The sequence below is a fragment of the Carassius carassius genome, chromosome 4 (assembly GCF_963082965.1).
Source record: "Carassius carassius chromosome 4, fCarCar2.1, whole genome shotgun sequence".
NCBI lineage: Eukaryota > Metazoa > Chordata > Actinopteri > Cypriniformes > Cyprinidae > Carassius > Carassius carassius.
The window spans coordinates 5674445-5692016 of NC_081758.1; the positions used below are offsets into that span (position 1 = coordinate 5674445).

Here is a 17572-nt window from a genome sequence, read left to right on the forward strand (position 1 = left end):
CTCATGAAATACAAATTAATTGCACCAGCATAGAAATGTGCATAATTCGGGACCATTGTGCTTCCCATTGCAGTTCCCTTGATCTGTAAAAATACATGAATATACATTAAAACGTTTTTTCAGTTGTGTTAATGAGCGCTTATTTTTACAAGTATGAGAAATATTTAAAGTTTGTGGCATAGAATCTTTCAAATATGTCCAAGAGTTTTACACACGGTCTGTTATAGGGGCATTTCCTCGTCCCTAAACGAAGCAGCACAAACCAAAACATGATTGGTTGCTTTATCTGTAAGTCATTTGGCCTCTTGGGCAGGAGTTGCCATTCAAAGCAGCCAAGGTTCCTAGACCTTCTGCCTTCAGTCTGAAAGTCTGGCGGTGCGAGACTAAAAAATGACAGACCTGACAAGCCCAAACAGATTGTGAGTCTTATAAGCTGGGAATGGTTGATGGAGGCTACTGTCCAGAACATCTTTAACTCCAACCTATGGAAGAGTTATTCCTTAATTCCAAGAGAGACATCAGTGGCCCTGTTTAAGGCCCCCATTTTGAAAGTCTGTCGATAAAAGGACTGCAGCAGCAGTAGTTTGCGGGAGGAGCTCTGAGAAGCCAAAGACAAGGACAATTCAAAACCAAAATAAAACCTTATAATGCTGAGTTTGTTGTACAGTCTTCCTGTTTGAAACAAGGAGCTGTAGCTGCTATAAAAGGGATGGTTGTGGCTTCAGTCACCAGTCAGCCTAATCACTATACATGTTCACGCTGAGATGACTACCTAACTAAGCCATACATTGAAGTGGTATTTTTTGTGGCAATGACAAACTGACTGTGCCTTATCCTGCTTATTACACAGATGTTACACATTATCCTGCTCATTACATAAAAAAAACCTTGGATATGAAATATTGATTTGAGAAATATTACTTTATTTGAGAAAATAGAGATTGTGGAGTGATATAAAACATTAAACTAGCAAATCTATGTTAAGAGTAGATTGGTTATCTGGGACAACAGTCAGGACTACTAATGGGTTGAATACTTGGACAAATTTGCAAAGATGACATGCTCCACACCATTGTGTTTAGAATCATGTGAAATACTTCTGAATGGTCAATGACAGCATTCAGTTCTCAAATATTTCAGAATAATAACTGCTATCCAGAGCTAAACTGTATAACTGTCTTCTCATTAGCTGGTTTTCTGGCTGTGTTTTGTCTCTCTGGGGCTTTTTACATTCCCAGGTTATTGTTGTTCTAAGCCCCACTTTTAACCCTGAGTAAAGGTATGTTTCACACTTGCAATAGAAGCAGAGTTGGCACCACTTTTTTACTCTAGGTTATGAAACCCTTCCTGGTGATGGAAAACAGGTCAATTGGAGAGAAGAAGAGACTTCTTTTATATTCTACCAAAAAGTCCATTCAGGAAAAACATGATAGTACAGTCTGCAATAACATGATGATGCACAGTGCTAACCACCAGGTTGCATGCTGTATTTGTCCATTCAATGACATAGACACTGCAAATATGGAAATAAGAATGTTAAAAAACATCAGGTTTTGAGTGTGTTTGTGTATTGTTAACCCCTGGTAATTTAGGAGCAGTGTGAAACGTGAAGCAAATAACCCAGGATTCCATTTATCCGTGGTTTAAAATGACCCAGGGTAGACTATTTCAAGTGTGAAAAGCCTTTCTGTGATTCTCTGAATATTTAAGTGCCCATAATTAAGTACACTCAGATTAAATAAATTCCTACAAGGTGATCTACGTTGGTTATAATCACCCAATCTGAGATTTTTTTCAATAATACCTGACTGCCTGAACATATAGTACTTGAACATAGTTAAGTTTGAGGAATAAATGTTTAAGCGGCTTGCCATAATTGTTCATTAGATATGAACTGTACGGGACGGTCCGACTGTGTCTTTAAACTCCTGAAAGCGTTCGAGAATGATGTCAGACTGAACGCAAAATCACTTCCTGAAGTGTGTGAGAAAGATAGAGAGAGAGAGAAACTCAGACAGAGGCAAATGGGGAGAGCAGCTCTGGCGCTGTAGGGAGAGAGCAGTGGAGGTGAGGAGGGTCTGGCTGAACACGGACCCCGCTGGAAACTTCACTTCCACAGAAATAACCCCGCTACAGAGCGTCGGGCTCTTATATGGAGGAGAGACTCGCCGGGTAAATATGACACGCATCATGTTTGAGTATTGATGGCAGCACTGCATGACACATATGGGGCCATATTTTATTTCCTACTTCATATATTTCTATCATTCAGAGTCACTGATGGAGATCAGATTTCAGTGCGGAGGGTACGTCATATAGGCTACTCTGAAGTGAAACTTGGTTGTTGTTTTTTTACCTCGTGAACATTAATGTCTCAAATTCAAGTCATTTTTTTTGGCTACTGAAAGCTGTTTAAAAATAAAAGTGTGTCAGTGAAGGAATGCAGGTGAATTCGGTGAAATGTGTTTTCGCGAGCAGGACGTATATGCGCGCGCGCTTTATTTTATTATTTTTATAGCGTTTTCATGCAGACTTAAGATGATGATGATGATTGTGGTGGACTGCAGACCACCACAAACACTGTTACAACTTATTTTACTTTTACAAAACTCCCTAAGGCCTGTCAAGTAGCCTGCTGTTTTTGGACATGACACCATATGGTACCACCAGGTACCATGACGTTTACCTGAAAATGGTAGCATCTTATTACGTGTTTTGGGGCTGAAGAACATTGGAGTTCTTGAATACAGAAAACAAATATTGTATAGAAATATCTATGTGTTTTTTTCTTATACAAATTGAAGACACCCAATACATTTTATTTTATTTGCTTTATTCCATCCCAGTTATCTCCAGTTGCAACTTTTTGTTTATACATGAAGTTAATTGTAGCATGAGTCCTCAGCAGCTGATTTGTTCATTGAAACCGGATGTCATTTTTAACTCAGAAACCACATGAACAGAGATACGGGTGCACGCAAACTAACGGTTTGAGACTGATTGATATGGTGAGTTTAATTTGCAGTTCAGAGTGTGTTCAGACAGGTCTGGGCTGATCTTTAGTTTCGGTTGAGTGAGTGTATGTTGCTTTAAGATTATTCAGACGATGACTAAATTGGAGAAAGGAAGTTTGGTCAGAGGAGAGAGTGTATAGCCACATGGAGTCAGTGTGTGTGTGTGTGTGTGTGTGTGTGTGTGTGTGTGTGTGTGTGACTTGCGTGCTGCTGTCTGGTTTCCAAGACATGTGACTGTGCACAATGCCTCCTTTCCTATGCAACAAACATGTGCTCCATGGCATTTCCTGCATAATATCTCACTCTCTCCATCTAGATGATATCTAACAAATATTTTATTGTGTGCACAGGAAGTCATTTTAACAGAATAGTGTGCTCTTAGTGTCATATAAAAAAAAAGCTCATTCTGATTCTGATATTCCTTAACAAAAGAAAGCCTTGCTGCCTTACCAAATGTCCGCTTTTCTGGATTCCTCCTCAGGACGAGCATGTGAAGATATTTTGAGGTAGTTTTTGGACTATGGTGGCGTGTTTCCAGGCCTGTAGAGCCACAGGGCTTCTTTTCACATCTACACACTGCTGTAAAATCCACACCAGCTGTTACTGCACACGAGCTGAATATGAATACATCACTGTTTGGATGCACATATAGGTTTTTCGGTGGCTGAGTCTTAAATATGTGCTTACAGACTTGCAAACAGTGATTTATAGTTGCTGTCTCAAATATCAAAATGCTTGCACAGTAGTTGTACACCCACATGACATTGACCTTTTTGGTTCATAAATGTCTCTTGAAGGGCAATGGTTTTTCCTTTATTCACAAAACAAACTGTGGTCACACATCCAATATCGTCATCTGTGCATCATTCTCTCACAATACACAAGGCCATGTTTCTTGGGCTCAATGCATGCCTCTAAGAGCGCTGTCTTTGGTTTGGCCAGCTGCCATGTCCCTGATGACGCGCAGCAGCTGTATTTTTGCACTGTGTCCTGAGTTGCCTTCCCGAGGCCTTGCTCTACCAAACATTCCACATGGGGCTGAAGAGCCAGCCGGGGTTTGTTTGGTTTGCCTGAATTGTTCTCTGGGCCGAACCCTGACGGGCCCCTTCACTGAGAGCCTTATCTGAATACAATGAGCACGCTCTGTACATCAGTTATTAGATCTCGGGCCCAGAGACTCTTGAGACGTGCTGTGATGAATCTGTCATTCTGTATGATGTGTGCATACACTATCAGTCACATGTGCTTCATGGACCTTTTATTTTGATGAGAACACATTTAAAATCTTAGGAGTATTTCACACTGATTCACTGCAAACTGATAAAGGCATTCTGGTAGAGCTGAAACAACGAATCGATTTAATCGATAAAAATCGATTATTAAAATAGTTGTCAACTAATTTAGTCATCGATTCGTTGCTAAATAACTTTTATTTGCCGTAAGCGGCTCATTTCGTGCATATTTCAAATCTGCGGTGACCAAAGTGTGGCAGTAATGAGCCATCGGAGGTTTTACTCAGCCAGTACATACGGAGAAGTAGCGAATAGCCAATAGCTGGCCTCGTTTTATGTCACGTGCTTCCCGAACAGCGTCTCTGCAGCATTTAGCGGGATGTGGGAGACTGGGAGTACTTTACTTTGAGCCTTCAAAAAAGAAGAGTAACCTGTAAACTCTGCACTACTGAACTGTTTAAGGGGACGTTCACATATCGCGTCTTTTGCACGCTCAAGTTCGTTATTTCCAACACCGCACCGCATCGAGTTAAAAACATCTCAACTTTTCAGAATGCTGCAAGCGCATCGCGGGTCATGTGACAAGAACTAACCAATCAGCTTCATCCTTTCCCGTAACAACGTTAAAAGCTCAGTCAAGATGAAAGGAACAGCTGATCATAGTTGTATATGGATTTCCATTTTGAAATAAATTTAGTAGCAGAGCTACTGCAAGTGATTTTTTGAGCTGCAAATCCATTTATCCTTTGCTGAAATTTCCGCGTCTTCAAGGAGAGAGCACGTCATGGTTGCTTATCAAAGGCAGACGCCTCAGGGGCGCTTCTGCCCGAGCGCTTTGGAAAGAAGGAGAAAGCGGCGCGCCTAGCGTTTTCCACGCGTTTTTAGGCACGATATGTGAACGGCCCCTAAGACTTTTATTTGTGCAGATTCTCCAGTACAATGTTGTTTGCAAATGTTTAGTCGTAAAAGCTGATAACATTGCTTTTTAACAGTTAACATTTAAAGCTTTACAAACATGTTCTGTGGTCAGTTTGTCGTTTACCAGTTCAAAATTCAGTCGTGCAGCCTAATTATGACTGAATGAGAGAGGTAAATGTTTAAAGATATTTGAAATGCACTTTTTTTTCTAAGTATTCACTGCTCTTTTTCACACAGCAGGTTTTTTGTGTGTGACTGTCCAATTTTTTTTTTTTTCTGGACAACCTTCTGATGGATTTTACTTTAAATTGTGAGTTACATTCAGGTTTCATGTCACTGGCACTTTATTCGAAGGATTGTTTACAATTTCACAGCATAAGCTATAAAGCTGTTTCCCAGTAAATAATAAAATACAATGCACTGCAATTTTATTCTGTTTTATCCTTATTCTTCGTGAAAATATGTTCTGAAAGATTCCTTAATAAGCTTCGTTCGGGATGTTAAACTACTTTAGGAGCTCTAAGGACTGCCATGGTGAAAACATTATTTTAAATCTCCTTGTGAAATTTGCTAGAGTATGGGTCAGTGTTCTGATTGCAGAAGAGTTCGACAAAGGATTACTAACACAATAAAACAACTCCAGGTATATTTTTGATTAGGATATGACAGTGCAAAATGGTTAAAATCTCTTAAAAATCTATGCTGAAGGATAAAGACCATTTACTAATAATTTACTTGGGGAAAAAATGGGAAAAACTAAAATATAAGTACATAAACCGATTAATCGATTAATCGTAAAAATAATCGACAGATTAATCGATTATCAAAATAATCGTTAGTTGCAGCCCTACATTCTGGCACAACTATGTGCCATTTGTGCTAGAAAATGTCAAGACTTTTGTATTTATTTATCGTTAGCTTACTGCTAAACGAGAGAGCATTGCTACACAAATGGGGATTTTTAGTGGCCAGTTCCTAAAACTATTATTTTATTTATAATTATTATTTCATTGTTCATTATTCGTCCTAAATAATGCGACAAAACATATTTCAACCCTGTTACAGTATGATTGGTATTACAATATTATTTTAATTTAAATCAGGGTTGTTATGGTTAACTAAAACTAGTGTTTTTTGGGGGGGGTTGAAACAAGATAAATTGTTAACTGTAAGTAAATGTGAATTTTATAAGTATTATAAAATTTATAGAAATATATTAAAAATAGATTAATTTTCATTTGGTGTAATAAAATAACTAAAACTGAAACTGAAATAAAAATTAATAAAATTATATAGGCATATTTATACATAAATGATAACTAATAAAAATGACAAAAACGCAACAAAATTGCTTAAACTTTAAAATTACAACAAATTAAAATCATATAATACTCTCATACATGGACATGCACATACTTACTTTTAATTAATTAATTAATTTATTTATTTATTTTAATAACCCCTGACCAAAAATCTGTTCTTCTAACCGTGTAATTGTCCAAATGTTTCTGGTTTTAAGATTGATCAGTTTTATTGCGCTCTGTGCCAATAACGATATTTTCTCTGTAAAAAAATTAATAAATAACAAAATTGTGTTTTTTCCATAACAGAGCTGAACTGCTGAGCTTAATGAGGCCAATATGACTGAAATGCTGATAAAGACCCCAGAAAAGCCTTTTCTCTTTCAAATTGTTTTATTCCAGCCCTGTTACATTGATAGTTTTTTGGGGTTGAATATCTATGCAAAAGCAGTTTATATAGGAGATTTCACAGAGAGTTCTTTGAATCCAGGGTTAGGGTTCATCTCTCATGTAGTCCATATTGTTTACAGTGAGTAAACTCCCAGTTGGCATGTATTTATAGTAACTATGCACCTGTCACTGTTTCTTTGATGCCAGTGAGATGCTGGTGAATTTGCTGGACTTCAGATCCTGTCTATATCCAGGTCTCCCATCAAATCAAATCAAACCAAACCAAAAGCCGCTGCTACATATAGTCACTGTATAAACCTGTTGAGTCAGATATCGGAATGAATGTGGGTGGGAATGACCTTTTTTGTCTTTGTGTTGTGCAAACAGTGTCTTCGTGGAAAACTGTTCATGCTTAACTGTATTTCTGTGTACTTTTGTAAGAGGGAAAATATGGGATAAAAGAGATGCAGTGATGGTGCAGCGATAAGAGCAATAAACGCTCTTTTTTGGATATTTTAAATCAACAATATGCAATGAACATTGCACACGGACTCTGAATGTATGATTTACTGTCAGACTCAGGCTGGAGGTTTGATAGTTTGTTAAATTAAACAGCCTTTTCTGCCTCTCCCTCCTCCTCTGTGTCTTTGTGATTTCTGGTAAGTGACATGGCTGGCCTTTGGCATAACGCCTGGCATTATCACATGCTATGGATGTCACGCCAGTTTATGTGTGTGTGTGTGTGAGAGTCTGTGAATACTTCCACATGAATGACTGTGTGTATCTTGAATAATTCCAGCAGGGCAGAGCTCACTGAGACTGTAAACATTTCAAAGTTCTGATGATTTTCCACTTCAGCCGTCCTGTGTGGTGTTGTTCAGGACTTTTTAAGCTGCTTTTATCAGTTCTAATGGCTGCCCGGGTATTGCTCACAGGTATCTTGCTAAGTGTGTGTTTCTGTGTTTGATACATGTTAAAACACGTACATACCATGCACCAGTTGCCTCAACAAACATGCAAATTATTGTTCTCATTATTTATTTATTTATATATTTTCTTTTTACATATGATTACTTTCATCATAGTTGATGTGAATGAGTCTCTTGTTTATTAGTGTTTGCTTAGCAAATTAACTTGTACTGTCAATTTAACATGTTAATTTGGTGTAATTACAGTTGTGTAAAAAATAATTGCATGTTAAAACGATTAAGACATTTAACGCATCGCCGTGCCCAAACCTGTATGTCATCCTCCATTGATGAACATGATGCAGGACAATGACTGAGATGAGATACTGAAATGAAATATAGATATTTTTTATGACAGTTTAATAAACAGGAAGTTAATATTGTGTTACATTTTAGACACACAGTGTTGTCTTTGTTCTTAATTTCATAAACAAAAGTTTTTTTCTGAATGAATCAGCCGTTTAAATGAATCGTCTGAATGAATGATTCAATGATTCACCCATTAACTGCCACCTTCTTGCACTTTTAGTTCATCTTTAGCGTATAATTAATTTTTTTTTTTTATTACTATTTAATATGGCTAATTAAATGGCTACTTAAAACCTATTAATCTCATAGCATTATTTATGCAGTTCTAATTGCAGTGTGAAAATATATCTAAATGCCACTTGTGGTGTCCCATACTCTCTACATTTAACCCATCTAAGTGCGCTTACACACACACACGGTGAACACACACCTTGGGGGTTCGGTGTCTCAGTGATGGTATTGAAGGTGGAAGACAGCGCTATACATTCACTGCCCTTACCTACAATCCCTTTCGGTGTCGTGGCTTGAACCCGTGACCTTTGAGTTACAAATCCAACTCTCTAATCACTTGACAGCTCTAAAGTTAACATATTAGTGCTCATAGTGGGGTGATCAAACACTAATAATAATTATTAACATTATGAATGATCGAGAGTGTTATTGAGGAGAGTATGCTGCTGCTTTAGTGATCAGATGCACCATTTGAATCATTAAACAGGTGGAAAAATCCCATGGACGCCACTGAAGACCAACTCAAGCCAAATCTCTCTTTTCATGGCAGGCAGTAGGAAAACAACTATTGCATTGTGGTGATGCGTTTTGCACAGGCAACACCACTGATATTTTCTTACAATTAAAGGTGCAGTAGGATATCTTGGAAAATGCTGACATTAGCCTGATAGCATTAAAAGCGAACGTCCTCCCTCCCTGCAATCGCTGTCCAAAGCCACGCCCCCTGAACGCATTTATGCTCACAGACCACAATACCAGAGACAACATTACTACAATAGGCTACATTAGCGGTTCCCAACTGAACTGCGCGGTGCACAGAGGTATGCAGATACATACATTGACAGGCAGGTAGGAAAGCTATTAAAAACACTCAGACCGAGTGTTTTGATTGGACGTACATTTCTTGGTCCTACGCTTTCCACAGAATATATAAATACAGATTAATAAAATTAAACCACTTAACTTAATGATTGCTATCGGGATGTGAGAAGACTTTCAACCAGTATAACAACAAATGTTTCTGAAGACAATCACCTATAGCACCTTTAATAGTCCTAAATCTCTTCACAAGAATCAAAATTCTTGTGTTTTTACCTTTTAAATGAATATTATTATCATATGTTTTACGCCACATTCCTGTTCTCTTGTCTTGTGCACACCTGTGGTGTATGAGCTCTCATGTGCCATGATCCAGATCTTTGGTTGAGCTCCAGCAGAATGTCTGGAAAAATCTCAGGAAACAGCCTGTTTTATTTTCATCTGCACTGCTCCCATGATCCAGTGCAAACCAATGGTGGCATTCCTTAAATCTTTTTTATGAACTGATAATGATTAATAACAAAGTTACATGGAATTTTTTTAAAAAACAGCACAAACCTCAATTCACTGTCGTAATCTGTTAGAGCTGAATTTGCTTAATTATTATATTTGACCCTGGGCAACAAAACCATAAGGGTCCATTTTTTCAAAAATTAAGATTACATCACCTGAAAACTGAATAAATAAGCTAGGATATTTGGCCGAGATACAACTATTTGAAAATCTGGAATATTGAAAATCTAAAGGACACCAAACACTGGTCTGGTGTTGTAACCAGCGTGCCAATTTTTACATCACTAATTGATGGATGTCTAAAATATAAAAATAAGGAGAAGCCTAAAACAGGCCTGAAGCCCAGCCTGAGGGGGCGTAAAAAGTCAGGGCTCGTTGGGTTAGTTAACTGTAGCAGCAACCTGTGGTGCCGTAGGACCCATACAGCTCTACTTGAGCTGACCTTGATGTGCTTAATATAAATTTAATTTTTTTAGAAAATAGCATCTGCCATTTATTTATTTCCTTGTGTCAAAAGGCTTCGTGGTCCAGATGGACACATCTCGCGATCCGGATTCGGACCAGAGTCAGCCAGTTGGCGAATCTAATGTAATGTAGCAATCAACACTTTTCAGTTTCACTCTAATCACGACAGTAGTAATTGGTGCCATTTTTGCCCCAAACTCTTGATTTCTGCTTCTGGTCTACAGTACATTTCAGACCGTATTAACTGATGAAACTGCTCGTTGCATGATACTTTATGCATCACAACAGACACTGTGAGACCGTTTGAGCTGTTGCTCTCTGACTCATATATGTAGTTATCATGCTTTCACTAAGCACACTGGCAGCTGCACTCATCTGAGCATGCATTGCTTTATGATCAGTTTGAGTAGAATACAGGGTGATCTTAAATCATGATTGTCTTGTTTTGTGTGGTTTGGCATGCCGACACAGTGAAGCAGTGTGTTCAGTATAATGATGAGATCAAATCATCACTGCACTGATGCTTACAAGTCAGAAATGTGTCTGTCTTCATTGCAGCCAGTTTTAAAACTCCAGTTTTATCATGCAGTTCAGCTGAGGAAATAGGGGAATTGTTAACAATTAATCCTGCCATGTGATTTGAATTGCTGCCCCGAGATTTCTCTAGATTGACTTTTGACCTGTGCTATATGTATTTGAAAGTGCAATGAACAAATTGAGTTCATGGAACATTTGCTGTTATGAACAAATTCATTGGTGATCATGTGATCGCTAAGTCTTGAGCAGGAAATGGACATTAAATTCATTTACATTATGACACACTCACTCTTTGCATTTATATTTATCATCTGGACTATTTGTTTACTGAAATCTAAAACCCAACAGTTCCAGCTCACACCGTATTGATGGGTCTTTACCTTGAATGACAGCAGCAGATCTGAAGACATTGTGAATAATGCATATTGCACACAACTGTGGCTGGTGCTGCTTGATATCACTTGCTGTCTGGCTTTACACAAATAGTCATCCTGGAAGTAACCTAAGTATTCACACAGTTACGTTTGAGTTAAACACTAGCATTGACATATCATTGAGATATAGTTTTGTTTTGAGACCTTTAGCAGCAGGTAAACTTGATAAGCAGGACTGTATTTGATTTTGTTTTCAGTAGTCTTCTTATTTTTACATGGAGAGACATTTTGATTATGATTTCTCGACTCTAGTCAAACACCCCTACGTCACACAATAGTGACAACAACAATGGCTGACTACATGCTTGGTCTCTGCTGCAGAAGCTACAGAGCCTGTTAGTTTTACTAAAGAAAAATCTAAAATTACTAAAGCAAAAATGTTCAGCGCACAAGGTTTATGTGCGTGCTCCAAGTTTTCGTCTCCATTTTTAGTGTACTGGTCTGGCAAGTATACTACATCGTTTTGAGTGTTTTCAGTGGTTTTGTGTGTACTAATTTTTATATATTTTTTTAGAACAAGAAAGAAAAAGATCAGATAGGAAAATCTCTTGCTCCGTGTGGATGTGGCTTCTGTTTGGTCTCTGACCTAGTTTTCTTTAGTTGTCTGATTAGTTATTCTTTTCACCTGTCTCCTTAATTAACTCATCAGTTCCTTTGTTTGCTCCGTGTATTTAAACCCTTAGTTCTCCCTTTGTCTCTGTCTGTTCTCGTTGATTATCAACTTTTTGCAAGTGTTTTGTAATGTTTCTCTGAGTTTGCTATTTATCTTTTTCCAGTTTATTCTTTTCCATCCTGCACGTTACTATACTACCAACATGTAACAGCAATAATTTGTGGTCTGACAGGTTAGTGTTAGGACAGCATGCTATCCAAACCAGAGAACTAAAGTATAAAAATGGCTTTAAAAAAAGCACACAGTAATGCCTGGACTCACTTTGATAAGTGCCTTTGATAATGTTATGAAAGTGCAAGATGTGTGGCGCCAGTACGCCATAGAGTACTTGACTTTAAAATGAGATTTGTAGAGTGTAGTAATAACATGTTGTGAATTCATTGAAATTAGTTACCCATGGTTTTAGCGTTTTGTTACGAGAAAAACTCAATCAAGTCCACCCAAATTCACTCATTTGTATCATTTTGTGTAGATAAATACAAGTTGTATGACGTTTATATTGTGTAGATACACAATATAAACATCATATAACTTGTATTTACTGTATCTATACAAAATGATGATCTGATTATTCTCTTATAAGGTGTGTTTGTTTTTTACTGGTGTTCCTTACTTTTTTCAGCTTCAGTTGAGATATTTCATTTTCAACAACATTGATACATTGTTAATAATCCAGCAGTAATTTTTCTTCAGTATTGATTTGAGTTGAGAGTTTGATCCAAGGGTGAGCAGTAGCAATAGTCCTGCTTGACTTGGTGAACAAGAATAGTTCACCAGCAGGTGAGGATTATTTGAAGGAAATGTTTGTGTGGTTTGTGTGCTGAGTCTTATTCAGGACAAAGGGTTGAAGAGCAGTGGATTATCTTGTGGATTGAATTGGTATCTTGAAACCGAGCCGGAAACTGTCCTACACGAGCATTCACGCACACACACACACACACACACACACACAATGTCAATGTCAATGTCAATGTCACCTTTATTTATATAGCGCTTTAAACAAAATACATTGCGTCAAAGCAACTGAACAACATTCATTAGGAAAACAGTGTCAATAATGCAAAAATGATAGTTAAAGGCAGCTTATCATTGGATTCAGTTATGTCATCTCTGTTCAGTTAAATAGTGTCTGTACATTTATTTGCAATCAAGTCAACGATATCGCTGTAGATGAAGTGTCCCCAACTAAGCAAGCCAGAGGCGACAGCGGCAAGGAACCGAAACTCCATCGGTGACAGAATGGAGAAAAAAACCTTGGGAGAAACCAGGCTCAGTTGGGGGGCCAGTTCTCCTCTGACCAGACGAAACCAGTAGTTAAATTCCAGGCTGCAGCAAAGTCAGATTGTGCAGAAGAATCATCTGTTTCCTGTGGTCTTGTCCTGGTGCTCCTCTGAGACAAGGTCTTTACAGGGGATCTGTATCTGGGGCTCTAGTTGTCCTGGTCTCCGCTGTCTTTCAGGGATGTAGAGGTCCTTTCTAGGTGCTGATCCAGCATCTGGTCTGGATACGTACTGGATCCGGGTGACTGCAGTGACCCTCTGATCTGGACACAGACTGGATCTGGTGGCCACGGTGACCTCGGAACAAGAGAGAAACAGACAAATATTAGCGTAGATGCCATTCTTCTAATGATGTAGCAAGTACATAGGTTGTTATGGGAAGTGTTTCCGGTTCCAGTTTACCTAATTAATGCAGCCTAAAAATCCTTTAACGGATTTGGATAATAAAAGCATATTAGTATGTTATGTGTATGCCAGGTTAAAGAGATGGGTCTTTAATCTAGATTTAAACTGCAAGAGTGTGTCTGCCTCCCAAACAATGTTAGGTAGGTTATTCCAGAGTTTGGGCGCCAAATAGGAAAAGGATCTGCCGCCTGCAGTTGATTTTGATATTCTAGGTATTATCAAATTGCCTGAGTTTTGAGAACGTAGCGGACGTAGAGGATTATAATGTAAAAGGAGCTCATTCAAATACTGAGGTGCTAAACCATTCAGGGCTTTATAAGTAATAAGCAATATTTTAAAATCTATGCGATGCTTGATAGGGAGCCAGTGCAGTGTTGACAGGACCGGGCTAATATGGTCATACTTCCTGGTTCTAGTAAGAACTCTTGCTGCTGCATTTTGGACTAGCTGTAGTTTGTTTACTAAGCGTGCAGAACAACCACCCAATAAAGCATTACAATAATCTAACCTTGAGGTCATAAATGCATGGATTAACATTTCTGCATTTGACATTGAGAGCATAGGCCGTAATTTAGATATATTTTTGAGATGGAAAAATGCAGTTTTACAAATGCTAGAAACGTGGCTTTCTAAGGAAAGATTGCGATCAAGTAGCACACCTAGGTTCCTAACTGATGACGAAGAATTGACAGAACAACCATCAAGTCTTAGACAGTGTTCTAGGTTATTACAAGCAGAGTTTTTAGGTCCTATAATTAACACCTCTGTTTTTTCAGAATTTAGCAGTAAGAAATTACTCGTCATCCAGTTTTTTATATCGACTATGCAATCCATTAGTTTTTCAAATTGGTGTGTTTCACCGGGCTGCGAAGAAATATAGAGCTGAGTATCATCAGCATAACAGTGAAAGCTAACACCATGTTTCCTGATGATATCTCCCAAGGGTAACATATAAAGCGTGAAGAGTAGCGGCCCTAGTACTGAGCCTTGAGGTACTCCATACTGCACTTGTGATCGATAGGATACATCTTCATTCACTGCTACGAACTGATGGCGGTCATTTAAGTACGATTTAAACCATGCTAATGCACTTCCACTGATGCCAACAAAGTATTCAAGTCTATGCAAAAGAATGTTGTGGTCAATTGTGTCAAACGCAGCACTAAGATCCAATAAAACTAATAGAGAGATACACCCACGATCAGATGATAAGAGCAGATCATTTGTAACTCTAAGAACTCTAACACACACACACACACGCGCATACACATTGTTGTGTATAATTTCATCAGAATTCTTAATGAGTTTATGAGGAACTAGTTACTAGACTTTACATATATTCCTTTAATCAGTTTCAGGTACATTATTTGTAATGCATTTCCTCCATTTGCTGACAAAAAGTATTTCCTTTTATTTTCTCGGCTACTATTCCATTGTTCATTAGCAGGTGGGTCTTCTTTGTACTATATTTCCAGATTACAGCACTTGATCTTTAACAAATATCTGTCATCATTTTTTAAGTCCTTCTGAAATTTCTCCCAAATACAAAGCACAAAGCACCCCCGTGCTCTGCACATTTTATTTGTTTCTCTTATGGCTTCAGACGATTGTTCTATTCGAACGTAAGTGCCCTGCAAAGTGGATGTCACAGGATATTCAGCCATGATTCCAGTTCGAAGGGAGCGTGTGTGTTCCATTCAGAGTGCATTGGAGTGTGCAAGATGTGAATTTAAATTGTATTTATTTACAGAGACATATAATGTCACACTTGTCCATGTGCAAGACACTGCGCAGCACAAAACCCATAAATGAATGTTTGGAAGTGAAGTAAACTTCAACAGATTTCCCCTTCTCAGGGAGTAGTAAACACTGTGTAGATTAGAGACCATGTCAATAGGAACACAGTTCATGCACGGAGCTCACTTCCAACTAGCTGATTATCTGAATAAAGTGCGTTAACAAAGAGAGACATACAAAAAATGGAGAGCTAGGGGGGTGCGGAGACTGGAATTGAGAACCGCTGGGGTTGGTGTACATGTTAATAAAGGATTTTGCTTCCAAATTATGCAACCATCTGTTTTAATGCGAGGTAGCAAAAACTGACAGTGTAGCACAAATTGTTAGAACACCGACGCAATGAGACAAAACTAATAAAACCCATTACAAATGAGGCATTTGTTCTATCCAGTGGTGACATAATTACGGATTATTATGACTTATCCTGTCTTTTTATGCGTAGCGTTGCATCGTGCCGTGTAAACATTGAAACCTGTCTGCATTTGTGATCAGAGAAATTGCAAACAACAAACGCTACTCTCTACACTGCCCAAAACTCGCATTTGAATCATCAGTGCCAATTCCTTTAAATTTGAAAACGAACTTGCAGTTTGTGAGTCAGAACAACCGGTATTGCAGTCTACCCTCCCAGGATCAGGAAACAGCCCTCCATAAAATGCATTGCACACATCTGAATATTTTGGTTGAACTGATCTGGAACAGTGTTGTAAATACAACTTAACCACTGATTTCTAGTTTGGGAAGGCTCATGCAAGGTCTGGACCTCGGGGACCTCAGTGGTGGGTACAGCTATGCTCACAAGTCAAAGTTGTGAAATACTGTCATTGTATTGTGAAAGAACTGTACATTCAGATGACATATTTAACAGAGAGTCACACTTCATGTGACAGTCAATAGTGAATCAAATACATCTTGAACATCTTTAAGAGCATCTATGACCAGACCCATATCGCACACAGACATCACAGTCTACTCTTCTGTGCGGTTTTGTCATTGTTGGAGCTGTAGTTGTGTGTGGAGGTCTGGCGGCGACTGCTGGACTCACTGTTTGTTTGCCAGCTTGTGTCCATTAGTGTGTCCACCGACTCACCACAGGCCTTGCTGAGATTCTGCTGTGGCTGAACGAGCCTTAACCTTCACACACACAGACCACACATGAGATCTCCGGTGTTTCTCCAAGACAGCAGTGAGATTCAGTGGAGATGTCTGATTCTCACATTTCTGTTAGAAAAAGAGTTTCCCATAGGGTTGCATGATTTGCGGGGAAAAAGTATTTGTTTTTTTAAGATGTTTAATCAACAGTTACAATTAAACAATTACAATTTTAACACAGTTTTCATATTTATGGTTGTCTTCATTTCTTCATTTTCAAATATTAGACCATCAAGCTTGTATTTTGATGTAACACTGCAGGGAGTCCCTAAAACGTCTCTTTTGCTTCTCTTTACAGTTTTGTGAAGATTGTTGCTGCATGTTGCATTTCCAAATACATGTTAAAGCAGCTCAAGCTCAAAGTTTGTCTGGATAGTTTACTGTGAGATGTTGAAAACAATGGATGATGAGCTGCTCACATGTAAATGAACACAGTGCTGTGCTTCACTCTGAAACATGCAGTGTATATTTTGGTTAATTAAATCATAGCGACTTGATATCACACTAAGTCATATTAGTTATAATAATTTATTTTACATGCATCTCCTCTGACCTCAAACTGCTCGTTGATCACTTAATGAAACATAACTGAGAACTTCAGCTCTGAGCCCCAGCATCTCGAAATATTTAGGAAACAGTATCGCAGCTCAGTAAAAGGCCATTTGATACAGTTACGTTCATCCATAAAATTTAACAGGGTGACACTTAAGGGATCGTATATCATACTCAGTGGTATTAGAGGAAGTGTCATCATGATATTTCTGTGTCCATCTCACCCCAGCGCTGCTCCCTCTTTATTAAGAAACACGCTGGACCCTTAACAGATCTCCAGTCGCTGTGAGATTGTGTTCCTGCCATTACCACAAGGCCATGGGTTCGGTTCCCAGGTGATTCATAAACTGAGGAAAACGTTCATGGCCAAATGCAATCAAAAGTGCATCACATATCAGTTGCAGTGAATGCAGCGTGCTGGAATTTGAAGGACTGCTGAGATTGTGCTTTTGCTCTAGTTTTGGGTTCTGTACGTTCCTCAGACGCTCCTGATTGGCAGGCCTGTTGCCAGGGAGCGCTGTGTCTCAACGTGGACTGAGTGTGTTGTGTCTGTGCACTTAGACACGCTCGACTTTAGAACGA

At 38.6% G+C, this 17572-nt stretch overlaps 1 protein-coding gene across 1 annotated transcript in view; it reads left to right on the top strand.

The window, feature by feature from the left end:
* The first annotated feature begins 1979 nt into the window (after window positions 1–1979).
* LOC132132893 (nucleus accumbens-associated protein 2) overlaps window positions 1980–17572 on the top strand; it is a 40954-nt gene continuing 25361 nt past the window's right edge. The window contains exon 1 of the mRNA XM_059545460.1: window positions 1980–2172. The gene's annotated coding sequence lies outside the window, so the exon portion shown is untranslated. The remainder of the gene's footprint in view (window positions 2173–17572) is intronic.